We start from the raw sequence: 15,219 nt of genomic DNA, 5'->3' as shown, positions 1-15,219 counted from the left end.
AAGACCACCGTTTTAACCTGCTTAAGGGGTATTTTGTATGCTGTGGCTGCTATGTCTGAGACGGTTAAAAATTGTGTATGCAAGACCAAGAGACAAATTCTGTGAGGGTTAATGTGTCAGAAGGGCGGACTCGGCTGTTTAAGTCTGAGGGAGCACGCCAGAGACTTACTCCTAGGTAAACTAGTGTGAGGTTAGGAAGATTTATGATACGCATATTTACCTTTTATGATTGAGCGTGTTATGTTCTCATATGTGAAAAGGTATATACGCGGGAATATAGCCGTGGTGTGACGGCTGATGTCTCCAGAATATTGTTGAGGTTTTGGTCATTGAAAATAATCATCAGTCTCTGTGTATAGCTAAATGTCCTGTCTAGATCGTGTACGAGGAGTGCTCTTGGGGATTACTAGACGGTGGGCTGTTATAAAGGTGGATGAGATATATACCTTGAGCCGTTGTGGGTATTCTCTAGTAATCCCGTCTGTTTGGTATTATAGAAAGAATGTGCAGTGTTGATTATTGGGGGGAGGGTTGCTGATAAGAGAATGGACTGAAAGCATTTGCCAATTAACCCTTCCGTTCCCGTTGTCTTGTGTTTTGTAGAATTAATGTGCATTGTAATCTGAGTGGGAAAGAGAGGTTATATGGGAAGGATTTGAAGAAAGCGGATTTTACAAGAGAAACACTACTGTGTCCAGAAACTTTGAATAGAATAGAATAAGCAGGTAGCATAGAGTTGAGCAGATTGAGAAGGTTAGGCATAGACGCAGGTTGTTTAGAGAATGGGGAGCAAAGTGAGCAAGGACAAAGGTCATAGAGCTTGTGATTTGGTTGCTGAAGGGAAGGGAGCAGAGTTTACTGAACAATAGGAACGGACCAGGAAAAGTTGCAGAAAGAAATGTCAGGTTATGGACAGATAAGCAGAAATGAATATGATAAGATAGATTGTAGAAAGTTTTCAGAAGATGAGCAGGAAGCCTAGCAGAAAGAAAGAAAGGTGTTTTTAGATTGCTAGGAGGAGGTATAACGTAGTTAAGAGATTCAAGAGGAGAAAGCATGTAGTGGGGTATGTGTATTGCTTATGAACAATGTAATGCCTTTGTGTTGACTACAGCCCCTCCCTGTAATGGTGGCCGCGCTTGCAATGTTTACAACTTCACATAGTGTGACTCTGCAGTAAATGTAGTGAGCCCTGCCCCCACCCTGAAGTTACTTCCCCCCATGTGCTCACTTTCAGGGTGTGTGATGTTACCTCCGGTCCCTCCCCATCTGGGACAGGACCTATCCCCGCCCCTTTCTGCCTCTGGCGGCCATTTTGCTGCACTTGGGAGGCCTATATTCCCCAATGCCACTGTATCCAGTGTTAACATCATGATTGTCTGAAGTAAGGTTTTGTTTGACCAGACTTTGTTACGCTCCAAGATGTGGCCACTTTGGATGTGTGATAAGTTCAGGGAAACAAACCTTTGTGAAGATGCAGCTTGGGACATAGTAGATGACTAAGCTGGTTTATAGTGCATGGAAGATTGGAGTTGATGCATGGGGGGCAGAGACCAGGAATACATGACAGGGGACGCTCTCTCATGTTCCCAGGGGCTCTGTTTTCCACTGCCCGCTTCTCCAATGGATACTCAGACAGATGATGTTATGGAAGGCTCCTACAGATGAAATAATTTCCCTATAGTCACCCAGCAAACTTTTTCATGCAATTTGGTGAAGTAATTTTACTTTTTATGTGAAGAAAGAGGGACTGAATTGCCCAGAGTAGGATGTTAATTCATCCGTATTCTTTAGTTTTTCTTTAAGTCTTTTGTATATTCTAGTGTCAGTCTACACTGAAGCTATAATTATATTCCGACAGGAGAGTAAAAGCTAAACGCTGGCCATTCCCTGAAATACTATTACACTGGGTGACGTAAAATTTGAATTGTGTGGCGCCCCCTTGTGTTAAAAAATGCTAACTGCAACCTGAAAAAAAAAATCTAAAGGATATTTTCGCTCAGACTTCGCTGCATACAATGTCATCTTGACCTACAAAGTGCTTGTTTTTGTGCCTCTTGGTTTACTAGTTTGAACGCAATGACTCTTTTTCCATTGAGTATTCCGGTTCAAAAGGGGGGAGGCATAGGTGATCTGGGTCATAGATGATCTAGGTGTTGTAGATCAGCTATTGGGTTTGAAAAAAAAAAAAAAAATGATTTTGTGCTACAAGATTCCGAGCCATGTGAAATAGAACATCAACACGATTATTTTGTACTAATTCAGTAAGAAACTGCAGGTATGCAAACAGTTATCAGAACCTCTGTTGATAATGCATATGTTGAGCTTTTTGCAGATGGTACCAGGGTGAGGATTGATGACTCCACATCGGATATGCAGTGGTCACACAACAAGATGTCCTAGAAGCAGAAGTTCTGCCTCCGCATGTCTCAGTACAAGAAGCGGAATTAAAGGCCATCACTAAGGCGTGTAGAGTGGCGAGAGGTAAGACGGCAACCCTTTACACTGACTCCTGGTATGCATTTGGCATAGCTCATGATTACGGCCCAATATGGAAGGCCAGACAGTTTTTACCTTAGCAGGACAACCAATTGAGAATGGTGCAGCGGTACAGAGTCGCATGGAGGCCCTGCTTCTACCTGACAAAGTTGAGAGTTCGCACCGATTCCTACACTGGAGAGGCGAGAGACGACACCCTCGCTGACAGCATAGCAAAGGCAGCGGCCCTCAAGCCGTGGAAGAAAGAAGAAAAGATACTGACAGCATGAGTCAGTGGTAAAAACTTTGGACATTGACAAAAATTTGGACTTTGATATGCTAAAGACTTTTACAGTTACAAGCCAGCAAGGAAGGAAAGAATAAATGGACTAATATGGGAGCAGCAGAAACAGGACAGCGTGTGGTGAACAGTCAACAGCACTTGCCCACCACAGTTCCTGTATCCCATGATGGCCCAGCTGATGGACAGAAAGACCCACCTAGTAAAGCAGCAATGACGACGACGCTTGAAAGAGGTTGGGCGACTTCTAGGTTCTCTGTAGCTGCTGCATCATTTGTCCAGTTTAGCATGATCTATGCCATGGGTGAGACAGGGCAGAAGTAAATTTGCCACATCACACTTGCCGGGACCACTCTACCCATTTCAGGGATTGCAAATTGACTACGTTCAGCTCCCACTTGTTGGGAAGTATGAATACGTGCTTGTTGTTGTTGATGTCTTTGCAGGTTGGAGGCCGACCCTGTTACCAAGGCAAACAAGTAGGTAACCGCAAAGAAGCTCATGAACGAGGTAAACTGTGAATATGGGGGTACCAGAAGTGATTCAGAGTCAGACAGAGGTATAAACTTCGCAGGTGAATGTAACATGTCATGTCTGCTCTGGGTGTATCCCAGGCCTTTTACATACTCTACCATCTTTAGAGTAGTGGAAAGGTAGAGAACTTAGTGGCACGCTAAAAAGTAAGATACTTAAAAATGACGCCACTTTGGAAAGACTGTCATCCAATAGCCTTATACAGTGTTAGATATGAACCCAGGGGGGATTATACATTATCTCCCTACGAGATTGTTTGGGCTAGCCCCAAGGCTAGGTCGTTACTATCCTCAGTAGTCACAATTACAATCTTATGTGTTGACTGAGTATGTGATTTCCTTCTTTGTTAAAGAACTAACCAAAGCCTTTGCACAGGTGTTCTCTTCCAGACTCAGAGGCAGACACTGGGACACATATCTTGCAGCCTGGGGATTGGGTGCGCATCAAGAAGTTCCCCAGGAAGCACCCTCCTGAGCCCCGATTTGATGGCCCCTACCAGGTGCTTCTGACTACTGCCACAGCTGTTAAACTAGCCGAAAGACTTACATGGATCCATGCTTCATACTGTAAGAAAGCTTCAGATCCGGGAGACCAGTCTTAGTTGTGCCAAAGACATTACTCTGGTTAGGGCTAGTGAGAGAGGAGGGTGGCAACTGGAATCCTTAGTCGGAAGAATATGAGGGTATGGTTACCTTCTAGTATAACTCGTCCAATGCTCAAGTAGCCGCATATTCCTTCGACTATTGTACTGTGGTCCCGTGTCTAGGCGCAAGATCCCACCGCAGGCTAGATTTAGCTCAGTCCAGCTGGTTATATGACTTGCATACCCGGGGAATACAATATGTTTGCGCCACTGATAACGTCTGGGGAGAAGACTGCCGTTATTGGGGATTAGTGGGATGTAACACAGGAATAGACTGGTCCTATAAACCGCGAAGTGCCTTAAATAAGAAAGATAGGAGCGGGAAATCCCTAATTAGTCGTATAACCCTCCTTGAGAATAATAAGGACAGCAGGTATTGGAAGGCTGAACTTAGTATGTTGCTTGGTTTTAATGCGGTTTTTACATTAACCATGGGAGATTCAAGCCCGGGGGACGGAGGGACTTATAGTCTGGGGACATACCGGTACGGGAGGACAGATCCCTTAGGGAAGTTTAAAATAAGGGGTATGGTAGATGCAGCCGAATGGAAGCCTTCACTTAGTCCCGTGCCCATAATTAACCCCCTCCGCCGTAAGATAAAGACCTTGACGAACATGATGATCATAGCCGACCCTACCTTTTGAGGACACCTTGACAGTAGCGACTGGCTACTCTGACCAGAATCTCTGGTTGGAGTTGATGAGGTACAATGCTAACAAGAGCAACAAGTCTAACTGTTGCGTGTGCGGTAGTGCCCGACTACACTCGGGGATGGTCCCCCTAAATCTCCCGGTAGATGCTGAAGAGTGGTTTATTAGTCTCTTCACGAACATTTCCGCTAATTACACTGTCTGTGAGAAGTGGAAGAAGGAATACTCTATAACTACTTAAGTGTTTTGCACCGGAGAGAGTATTACTGACTACCCTGGAAACTACACCTGCCAGGCAAATAGGCAGGGTGCAGGGAGATTTTTGGGGAACTCACCAACGGGTATTGCTCCTCCTACGGTACGATAGGAGGGGAATGGATGCAGAATCAGGTCCAGTCCTTAGGAGACGTTTACTGGCTTTGTGGAGACATGAGGTTGAGAACCCGCCTGGAGGGTAATTGGACAGGGGAGTGTGCCTTAGTAAAGCCCTTATGCTCCTCCACATCCTGTCAGACAACATTGAGGATAATGTAGTTACCCCCAATAGTTAATTTATCTCGATCCAACTCAGTCTGTGTTTTGTGGTTATCCTGTCATGTTGGTCTATCCTTGTTTTCCGCATAGGTACGGCGGTTCCTTCCAGTCTTGTCACTAGGTAGTGTAGGGTCAGGGTGAGGCGACCTGGACGTGTTCACCATTAGCACTATCTCCAGGAGGGACACTGGTGTGGGTGAAGATTAGGGAGTCCCAGGCCGTGCGTACCTGTGCACACTACTAGTATTGTAAAATTATACTAGAGCGAGAAGAGAGACTCCTGGTGGTAGTTTTGATCTACACGTGTACATTGACGTCATAGGATAGCCAAGGGGGGTACCTGACAAGTTTTAAAAAATTAGAGACTAAGTTAAAACTAGATTCGAGTCCATTTTCCTGGTCATTATGGTAAATAAACGTTGATTGGATTAATTATGTTTATTATAGTTAGCAGTGGTTTATAAATTATACTAGAGATGCCTTATAGGGACTAGTCGACCAATAGGACCTACTTCGACTATGACTTTTCAAAATAGAATGACCTTAGATATGACTTTAGCTCAAAAGGGGAGTGTCTGTAAGATGATAGGGGAGACTTGTTGTACCTACATCCTAGACGACACGTGACCCGCGGGTAAAGACGCACTTGTCATTAAGAAGCTGACCACACTGACTAAAAAGAGCTAACTTTTAGGACCAGCACTCGCCATGGATGAGCGGGTGGTAAAGGATCCTGGCACAGACGGGCGTCGCTGTTGTATGTGAACTGATGGTTACCTTTTCTGTTCTAGTCTGCTGTGTTATCCCCTGTGTCAGAGAGACCTGTGAAACTGATGCTGGAAAAGCCGCTCCCACCATGAGTTTCCTGGATGCATCCCCAGAAGGAGTGTACAAGTCCTACACCCCCTTGAAGACCCTAAAACGAACCTTCAACGCGCTCCAGTTATAGGCTCATGCGCAGAGAACTGTGGAAATTAGATAGAGAGTTAGAGGATAGACATTTTAAGGGGGGATTGTGATAGACATGATGATTGCTAGTATAAAATGTCTATCGATTTGTATAAACCAAATGTATTTTGCTGTTGTAATGACTCTTAGCTCTGAGGAGTTTAATGGACACACACACAATCTAATCATGGTATTTGCTCTGAGTACATAGAAATTGCACAAGAAGCCTCTAAGAGTTAAGGGTCATAATGTTACATGTATATTTGTGTCCAACACTGAGTGTTGAACTAGCACTTCTTCACCCCTCCCATCCTGAAACTTCTACAACAAAGGAATTGCTTCAGCCTGAGCACATGTTGATAAGACTTGCTTATACACATACATGACTGGAGCTAGGACAAAGTCCATGCTACATCAGCACTTGGAAGAGGGTGGGCAGAGAGGTGGGAGATTCTATATGATCCGACAAATGAGAATCTTATATGTTACTGATGTAATCTGTTGCACACCCATTGAAGGGCGGTTGTCATGTGTTATAATAAAAGGCTTGAGCCTCTATACATTGTAGAGACTCTCCCAGTTTTAGACCAGCATTTGTGTCTGATCTGGTTCGATGATGTGTGCACACGATACAATTCGGAAGCGACAAAATACCCCGAAGCCTGCTGGAGAAAATCATAATCCAGATCACAGTGTAGATTATAATTTATTTCAAGACTAAACACAGGCAAGAATTAGCTGGAAGATGACATGAAGGTCTGGACCAAATGGAGAAGAAAAGGAATGAGTCCAGAGGACATCACTTGTGAGTCACTCAATGTCTCTGTGTATTCTGCCTTGGGCTGTGTCACATGGCGCATACATGTACGTTCTGCAGCATTCTAGTTTGCGAAACTACAACTCTTATCATATCCTTACCACTGTTCAGGTCATATTGGTGCTGTAGTTTGACATGGTAAAAATTTCCATAGCACATGATGGTCTGTAAATAATGCTTTGATGCACCAAGTATACCAAAGCTTTATTGAAAACCCAAGTATACAATGCTACTTGTCTTTTGTTCTCTCACGTTTTAATTGCTCTCTCCTTTGCATTCCCTCTCTTTCTCCCTCTTTTTTTGTTCTTAGTCACACTCTGTAGGTTAGTCACACCCTATAGGTTAGCCATACTTAAATATAGACCCCCCCCTCTGTGATTCTACCTAAATAGAGTGCCTCCTCCTCCCTAACCTCAGTCAAATAGTAGAAGTTACATTTTCTTTCTTCATCTGTGCACTGAAATTGCCGCGCAGCACTGCTCTGTACACAAACTCTTCCCACCTCTCCAGTTCTGAGCACAGAGGAACCAGACCTGTGGGGTAGAGTTTGTGTACAGAGTGGTGTGGAGCACCTGACAATTCCAGTGCACAGATGAAGAAAGAAGACGTAACTTCTAGTATTTGACCAAGGTTAGGTAGGAGGGGGCACTCTATTTAAGTAGAGTCACAGCGGGGGGACTAAATATAAGTCCCGGGTGCAGATAAAGAAAGAAGATATAAGGCCGCTCTCATATCTGCGTTGGAAGCTCCGGTCGGAAGTTCCGTCGCAGATCCAGCTCAAGAAGAAAGCATGCAGTGCTTCTTCTTCCATCCAAAAGCCTGGCAACTGAGCGGAAACTGAGTTGTCCCCATTATAGTCAATGGGGTCCATTTGGCACTGTTCAGTTCCGTACAGAAACTGAGCTGCTTGGCTACGGTGATTCCCTTTTTCTGCTCCCCAAATGTAGCAGGAAAGCGGAACCCCGGGCACAGATGTAAAACCACGCTTCCATTGGTAGGAAGGGGCGCAGAGGAGAGGGGTGGCAGGACATATCTTTTAAATTCCACAACTGTCCTGCTGAAGCGAGGACGGTTGGGAGGCATCCTGAGTCTGTGGTCCAGCACATGGAGTGGTGTCCTGGGAAGCAGCCTGTCTTGGAGGCTGAGCTCTTCCTTGTAGCTCTCCAGATCACGCATAGAGAGCCTACTGTCCAACATGCACCTATCTGAAGACACCTTGCAAAACATCCACACAGCAACCTTTGTCAGTCTTGGGACCCCTCAGCCCTAGGCACAGGGTGATTAACCCATAACCACTAGTGACTGTGCTGTATTGTATCTGGGGTTTAGTAGCTGATGTCTAGGTTATTCTTGGGCTTACAGTACTTCTAGTTGAGTCTATCTTGTTATTCACCAATTGTACACAGTCTGTTATTCTTGCAAGCTCTCCCGGCATGTCCGGGAAACATCTGAAAAAAGGGAGTTTATCACGGAAATCTAGAAGAGCTGGCAGCGTCAAGGAACAGTAGTGCCTGGGGGAGATTTCCTATATAAATGGGCAGGCCTTAAGGAAAAAAGCCTGCATGGCAAACTGAATGCGCTTCTTTTCTTTTCCCCTAGTTGGAGGGAAAGTTGGCAAACTGCATAAAGTGTGGAGCAGGTTATTCATGGGGCTCTTCAAATAATGAGAAGCCTTCCACCACACAGAGTGGTACGTTTCCAAATACTGGCATTTCGGCGAGCAGTAGTAGTATACAGTGTAATATGTTCCCAAAGTTAGGCTAGCTGCACCACACAGTCACTGAACCGCACCAGCCAGAGTATATCTAACAACGGTTGTTAACCTTACACACAGTGGACACAGAGTGTGATTGGGAAGCTAGCAGTCTTTTGTAAAATGTAGGTGTCGGAAAAAGTGTAAGAGTGCTAAATGTCATTTTTCCAGAAACCTGCCATAATTGCATTGATAAATGTTCTCCATGATGTCTTGTTGCCTAGGCGACAGCTATAATCTAGTATAAACTTGCAAATATGTGTCAGCCCTAAGTGTCATATTCTTTCTCAAGCCAGCAAAGCCCACAACCTACCGTAATATAAAGAAACTATTATAATGTAGGATAGTGCGCACTAACTTGTAATAAATGCATATATTCATTCTGATGTCATACAGTAGCACAGACCGGCTGCAGTCTGCGCTACAGGCTGCACTTATCTCTGCAGTAGGAGACGATGAGTCCTGCTCTGCCTCCTAGGCTCCCGCTATAGGATGTCCAGTCCTTTCATCCCAACATGCGCCCAACTGGAGTTTCATCATAAAAGTCTGAGCCTTTAGGAAACTCCTTTATCCTTTTTTGTTGGGGTTAGTTATTGGCTATTGTGGTGAGCAGATATCTGGCTTTGTGACTTTGTGATAAATGGGAAAAGTGCACATCCAATATTCAAAATGTGATTTTTCTCAGTAAGAGAAGCCAAGTAATCTTGTAGATCTGATACCTTTCAATGGCTAACAAAAATACATGATGTTATATCGAGCTTTCAAACCTACTGAAGGTTCTTCCTTAGGCATAATATTCAATGTTGCTATTTTGGGGGGCTTTTATCGTGCTATTACACCATTTACATATTTGTAAAGTTGGCCATAAATACTTGTTTTATATAGTTTGTTTTAAATAATAATGTAATAATAATCTTTATTTATGGAGCACCAACATATTCCTTAGTGCTTAACCTTGTTAAACTGATGTGAAGCTTGAACAATAGGGGTGATGGCCCTGTTCACAAGAGCTTACAGACTAAAAGGAAGTCCACATAGGGTACTATACATATATACATACTATACATACATAAAGCTGTGTGAGTCGATCACCAGTCATATTTGTGTAGAAACAAATAACAGGTACAATGGAGTGCATGGGAGATGTAGTTTTCCAAGAGTAGTGTAGAGCTCGGTAGATGGAGTTGACTTTGGATTAGGGAATATGATAGGTCATCCTTAAAAGATGTGTTTTTAGGGCAAGTTTAAAGTTATGGACATTTGGAATTAACCTGATTAGGGCAGTGCATTTCAGAGAACTGGATTATAGGCACCAGTGTAACTATAGCGGATGCGGTTGCACCCGGGCTCAGGAGCCTTAGGGGGCCCATAAGGCCTCTCTTCTCCATACAGGGAGCCCAGTACTATGAATAAAGCATTATAGTTGGGGGCCCTGTTTACAGGTTTTGCATTATGGCCCAGGAGCTTCAAGTTATGTCTCTGATTATAGGGGAATTTAGTCTAAAGTCATAAGCAGAGTGGAGAGCACGGGTAGGGTTGTAGGCAGAGATGAGGTGGCGCAACATTAAGTGAGGAGTTTAAATGCGATTCTATATTTGACGGGCAGCCAGTGACTGGCACAGGGTGAAGATATCAGTGTAGCGACTGGCACAGGGTGGAGGCATCAGTGTAGAGACTGGCACAGGGTGGAGGCGGCGGTGTAGGGACTGTCACAGGGTGAAGGCGGCGGTGTAGGAGCTGAAAAAAAACATTAGCCTGGCTGCTGCATTCAGGATGGATTGGAGGAGAGTTTAGTGAGGGTATCTCTAATCGGTAGCAAGTTGCAATAATCAAGCCGATTGTTGATATGAAAGACAGTAATTGTTTTTGATGTCTCCACAGTGAGTAAAGGGGGGGATTTGGGAGATGTTTTTGAGGTGCAGGTAACATGATCGAGCCAGTGACTGAATATGAGGAGTGAAGGAAAGGTCAGAATCAGATATGACCCCAAGACAGCAGGTGTGCTGCTGAGGAGTTATGGTGGTACCGCAGAGACATCAGGCTTAGGTTGGTTGGGAGATGGTGGAAACTCAGTTCAGTTTTTGAGAAATTCAGCTTTAGATTGAGAGACATAGTAGTTTTAGAGACAACAGACAGACAATCACTGGTGTTTTGTAGTAGCCAAGATGTAATGTCACAAGAAGAAGTGCAAAGTTGAGTGTTTTCAGCAGAGAGATGGTATTGAAATCCAAATCTACTGATAGTTGGTCCAATAGGGAGCTGTGTGCTGGTTCTTGTTTCTCCTAAAGTAGATATTCGAGCAAAACATATTCTTCTTGGTATGTACGTGTAGTGGCCCGGTGTAAACGGGGCCCCTCCATAATGTGCGTATGCGTTTGTCTTGTGCCTATTAATTTAGTGAAAAAAAGAACTTCATTAGGCTAAATAGCCATTTAAATTAGGTCGTCGGCGTGTTGCGTGCGCAATGCGCATATGAACACTCTCTGCATGTGCAAAAAGCATAGTACAAGGTGCAGACATGCACGCAAATCAACCTCATTTATTGAGCAAATACGTTGTGCTGGAGCATGCGCATTTACGCATACGCTCGTGTGAAGGAACCTTTAGAAGAAGGGAATGAATCTCACATCTGTTTGCCTGAATGCATGTTCCCATTATTGTATAGAACTTCCAGTCACATTCATACAGACATGATGCACACCTGCAGGGACAATTGGGGGTAATTATCCTTTAATTCAGTGTAAAGGCCTCATGCACACGGCAAAGGCGGATTCCGCATGCGGATTTCTGCCACGGAAGACCTGCGATTCATTGTGGAAAGTAATTTAAAATGCTTGCGCGCGATCGTTAATTCGATGATTTTTCAGCGCTGATGTACACAGATGCACAGCGGATCGTCTGCACGGAAAAAAAATCACAAGCCCAATGGTGCCTTAACCTACCTCTCTGCCTGGTATCCATGGTTTCCTATGGGCGACTTGAACAGCAGATCTCCCGCGCGGGTGCGGAAATTCAAATCCGCCCATGTGCATGAGGACTATGTTCATATGTGCTAGATTTGTAACAAAAATTTCTGCGACTGAAAATTTGTCCAAAACATATGAATTGGATTGTTACTGCAACATGTGCTTGTATTCATGCCAACCCCTGTAAAGTGACTGAACTTACAACATGACCTGTAGCAGGGGTGCCTTAAGCATTTATGTTGCCTGAAGCGAAGTGTGAAATGGCTAACATACAAAATACCCAACAAATATTTGAAACACTGAGACTGAAGTGACAGAGTAATAGTGCCTCCAGTAGTGGCTCCAATAGTGTTTTCCTGAGTGGCCCCAATAGTAATAGTGATCCTGTGGGGCCCCAGTGGAAATGGTAACCCCATTGGTGGCCCTAGTAGGAATATAGCTATCATAGCAGTCCTAGTAGTATTAGTGACCCACCATAGCGGTCCCAGTAATAATAATGACCCCCATTAGTGGCCTCAGTATAAATAGTCTCCCCCGTGGTTTATCTCATCTGGTCAGCGACCCAAGAATTCAACTCACTGGCCCATTGTTTTCATTACCCGGCGGCTTCTGCTACTGTGATCTGAGTGCGATCCCTGTCCTTTCCGCCCGGTGTCTGCATGCAGCAGCGCAGACGCTGGGGAGAGATTTCGGGTGTAGAAAGAATGCTCCAAAGTAAGAATGTTTTCCAAAATAGAAGTGCTAATAGTTTATTTTTGTCAATTAAAAATGCAAAGTAAATAAATAAAAGAGAAATCGAAATCAAATTAATATTTGTTGTGACCACCTTTTGCTTTCAAAACAGCATTAATACTCCTAGGTACACTTGCACAAAGTCAGGAGTTTGTAGGATTATAGTCAGGTCTATGATTAACCAGTTTTAGCAAACAGGTGATAATCATCATTTTCATATGTAGGTTGAAACACTGAAACAGAAACAGCTGTGTAGGAGACTTAAAGCTAGGTGAGGAACAGCCAAACTCTGCTATAGAGGTGAGGTTGTGGAAGACACGTTCATGGCACAGGTCATACACCAAAACCGAGCACAGCAACAAGACAAGGTCAGTATTCTGCATGAGCAAGATCTCTCCCAGGCAAAAATTTCAAAGCTGGGGTTTCAAGTTGTGTTGTGTAAGCCCTTTTAAAGAGGCATAAAAAATGGTCAATATTGAGAACCACAGACACAGTAGTCAGCCAAGGAAACGTATTGCAGCAGATGAAAGACACATCATGCTTACTTCCCTTGAAAATTGGAAGATGTCCAACAGTGCCATAAGCATAGAACTGACAGAAAGCAGTGGAACCCAGATTCACCCATCTAATGCTCGGAGATGTCTGGCCAGAAGTTGTCTTCATGGAAGAATTGCGGCCAAAAAAACATGCCTTTAATGTAGAAACACGTCTAAGAAACTCAACTATGCACAGAAACATAGGAATTGGGGTGGAGAAAGTGGCAACAGGTGCTCTGAAGTGATGAGTCAAAATTTGAAATATTTGGCTAGTTTGTTCCCCAAAGGGCTGGAGAGCGGTACAATAATGAGTGTCTGCAGGCAGCCATGAAGCATGGTGGAGAGCAGTACAATAATGAGTGTCTGCAGGCAGCACTGAAGCATGGTGGAGAGCAGTACAATAATGAGTGTCTGCAGGCAGCAGGGAAGCATGGTGGAGAGCTGTACAATAATGAGTGTCTGCAGGCAGCAGTGAAGCATGGTGGAGAGCAGTACAATAATGAGTGTATGCAGGCAGCAGTGAAGTATGGTGGAGAGCGGTACAATAATGAGTGTATGCAGGCAGCAGTGAAGCATAGTGGAGAGCGGTACAATGATGAGTGTCTGCAGGCAGCATGGAAGCATGGTGGAGGTTCCTTGCAGTTGGGAATTTGGTCAGGAGTAATGGTGTCCTCAATGCTGAGCGATACCGGCAGATACTTATCAATCATGCAGTATCAGCAGCAGGACAAGGACCCCAAACATCCAGCCAATGTCATTAATAACTATTTTCAGCATAAAGAAGAACAAGGAGTCCTGGAAGTGATGATATAGCCCAACAGAGCCCTGATCTCCACACCTGCCTAAAGCTTTTGCACAGTACTGTAAATATGTGTCTGTGTGTATATATATATATATATATATATATATATATATATATATAGCATATCTATATATCTAGCATATCTATGTGCATGTATGTATGTAAAACTTTATCCATGAAATAGTGTTTATTCCAATATTTTACTAAAATATCCCTTCCTACAAACGTAGAAGAAGAGTGAAATTTTCCCAGCGATCACCCTGAATGGACTGGAACATCAGCTAATATACACAAAAACTCCTTCCCCCTCAGCTTTAATTAGAAACAGATTAACAGATTCAGAGTGGCTCTTTTCAGTGACACGCATTGGAGGGGGGTAAAGTTAAACCTGAGCCGGAAAGATGTTTTTAAGACTCCCACCCATTCTTTATTTCAGCGCATGTTTGGATGACTGCACAATCCCGTTACAGTAATCTGCTATAAGTTGAAGAAATAAAGGAGAGGGACAGGGATCATCCTCTTAATAGAAGTCAGTGTCTGTTTTGCTCATTTTGGGAATGAGATGTGCCCAGTCTCCAGAACCATCCTTATTAATTTATCTTATTAAGCCCAGGTCTTTGTTGGTAAGAATGAAAAGCAATGAGTCCTCCAGCCTGTGAATAATGAGGACCATACTAGTGTAAGAAGAACTCCTATAACGGGTGGGTGTACTAGCCTAGGAGAGTGCCTTACAATGGACATCTACCACAGTCCCATATATTACTATGCAATCAAAATTTTAACAAAGGTATAGTTTTTAGTATTTACCATCTTAGAATTGCATGAATTTAGGGTGTCAAAGCCCGACAGCTGATGCCATGTGTCAAATAAATAAATTGAAATGGTACCTGTTATGAAGTATTCTGTGAGCATAGCATGTATAGTATCCCTGAAAACCAGGATAAGGGGGCTGTAAACTGAATTCTCTGTTCTGCGGAGTTTGATGTCTGGATGGTGCAGTAAGAGAAAAACCTTACCTGTTTTAGCAACTATTCTCCAATCAGCATTGACAGTAGCACCCTTTACTATATTTGCAGGAAAACTATTAACAAAAAGGACTATCCTCACAATGTGCTGCCCTTCCATTCCCGTCTCAGACGTAAATGTTATGTCCTAAAAGGACAAGAATATACATTCTGTGCAAAAGTGGGGGAAAAAAACGATATAAAGGAAATAAAAATGGGGGAAAAGGGGAAACTGACCCTCATCAATTGACATAATGAGACCTTGCCTAAAAGCAGGGCGATTGCCCTGATGAGGGCGGCCCTACATCAAGAACCTGGGTCGAATAATGGTTAGGAATAAATGAAATATAAATGTAGCAACCACAGAAGTACATGAATACGATGTAACCACACCCCAGATAAGTAGAAGATGAGCAACAGGCTTAGCTTAACTTGAGACCCAGAACAGGCAGGAGACAGTTTGCCAGCCACACACTAGATCACAGCTTCAAGTAGTGTGAACAGACAGTGAGTCAGATCAG

This window comes from Eleutherodactylus coqui, chromosome 1, assembly GCF_035609145.1.
Source record: "Eleutherodactylus coqui strain aEleCoq1 chromosome 1, aEleCoq1.hap1, whole genome shotgun sequence".
In the NCBI taxonomy this organism is placed as follows: domain Eukaryota; kingdom Metazoa; phylum Chordata; class Amphibia; order Anura; family Eleutherodactylidae; genus Eleutherodactylus; species Eleutherodactylus coqui.
This window is presented reverse-complemented; position numbering follows the sequence as displayed.